This window comes from Chrysochloris asiatica, unplaced genomic scaffold (assembly GCF_000296735.1).
Source record: "Chrysochloris asiatica unplaced genomic scaffold, ChrAsi1.0 scaffold00026, whole genome shotgun sequence".
NCBI classification, from domain to species: domain Eukaryota; kingdom Metazoa; phylum Chordata; class Mammalia; order Afrosoricida; family Chrysochloridae; genus Chrysochloris; species Chrysochloris asiatica.
The window spans coordinates 22,766,055-22,767,943 of record NW_006408544.1 but is presented as its reverse complement, the minus strand read 5'-3'; positions in this window follow the sequence as shown (position 1 = coordinate 22,767,943).

Below are 1,889 nucleotides of genomic sequence, written 5' to 3'. Positions count from 1 at the left end.
TTGAGGAGGCAGAACTTACCCAGTCATATTTTGACTGTCTTCCAACCTGAGGGGCTTGGCTTTTGGCAATATATAAGACAATTTTATGCTGGTTTCCATAAGGATTTCAGTGGCTAACCCTTCAGAATCGGTCTGCCTCTCCTTCTTCTTAATCTGGTTCAGTCTGGACACTGTCAAAAACTGTCCATCATGGGTGACACTTGTTAGTATTCAAAATACTGGTAATATAGCTTACAGCATTATAGTAACACACAAGCCACTGCAATATTAGAAACTGACAGATGATTGGAGGTAATTTTCCCATAATTTGTATACTTTGGGATATATTAATATTTACTTAGTTATAAGGGATTTTTGTTGTTGTTTTGTCTGTTACATTTAGCTAGCATGTAGACTCCTCAAAAGCAGTCTTTGTCTATTTGTTCACTGAGCTATCTCAACCACATAAAATAATGCACAATGCATATTTTATGTAGTTATAATAAAATTGGCTTCTACTTATTGCAACCTTATGTATAGCATAATGAAGACATTCCCAGTCCTGCACTGTCTTCATCATTGGTCTTGAATCCATTGCTGTGCTCTTCCAACTTAAAGGGTCATTTATGGCATGGTATCTGAAGTGATCCATCAGCTTTTCATTAGCTAATTTTTTGAAAGTACATTGGCAGGCCTTTCTTCGTAGTCTGTCTCAGTCTCCACTGAAAACTATTCACTATAGGTAACCAGCTGGGATTTGAAAATCTTTGACATAGCTTCTAGCATCATAACAATACCCGATCTACTATAGTAAAACAGATAGGATGACAGATGAGTGATTGCCAATACACAGTAGTTTCTCAATAAATACTGCTGAATAAATGAATAGGAAAAAAAAAAAAGGAAAAAAAGAAGAAATGCTTCAGAGTACTTCAAATAAAATGCCAGAAGTCTATTATCTTATTTTGGTCAGTGTTGCAAGAGTTGATTATGCAAAGGTTAAGAAGTATATTTATGAAGTAGGGAAACAATGGCTACAGCGTTGGTTTTTCAAATATTATTTGTTCCCATCTATTAAACCTTGAGTCTGTTACAGGGATTTGTCCCAGATATTATGAAGAGAAAACTATAAGACCAGTGGTGACTTGGTTAGGGATTAATTATTTTAAAAGGTCCCTGGATAAACCAACAGCACAAAGGGTCTAAGGAGCTATTCTGCCAGAAGGAACTTTTTAATCTTTTCAAGACTTTCCCCCAACAGAGTAGAGGAAGCCATCAAAATGAGAGTAGTAACAGAAAACAGCATTTTCCTACTAATTACTTAAAATTCTCTAAAAAAAAAAAAAAAAAAAAAAGGTTTTCATGGCCAAGTTATGTTAGGAAACCTTGCATGTTTCACAATCCATGATAGCCTGACAAAGATTTAAGACATTTTGCAATAAAGAAATATTTAATTTTGTTTAATCCAATGTTGTATTTGACCTCAGAAGCCTGCTTCCTTTTAAAAAAACATATTTTGAATATGCTTCTATTTTGTTCATGAAATTTTTCTTAAAACCATCCTTCTTAGGGAAAAGTGGATAGTTTTTGTTTGTGGGAAACTGAGTTTGTATTAATAGTGATAGAATGTTTTGCAAAAATATAGGCATCTCGGTGGCACAGCATGAGGAATGTAAGCTGTGTTATTGAATTGTTGATGTGGAAGTTGCTGTATTGGTGAATATTTTGGTGTGTGTATTTTCACCACAAGTGCTTTATTGACTACACAAGGGCTTTCGATTGTGTGGATCATGACAAGCTATGGACAACATTTGTGAAGTATGAGTATTCCAGAACACTTAATTGTGCTCATGAGGAATCTGTACCTGGACCAAGAAGCAGTTGTTTGAACAGAACATGGGAACACTGAA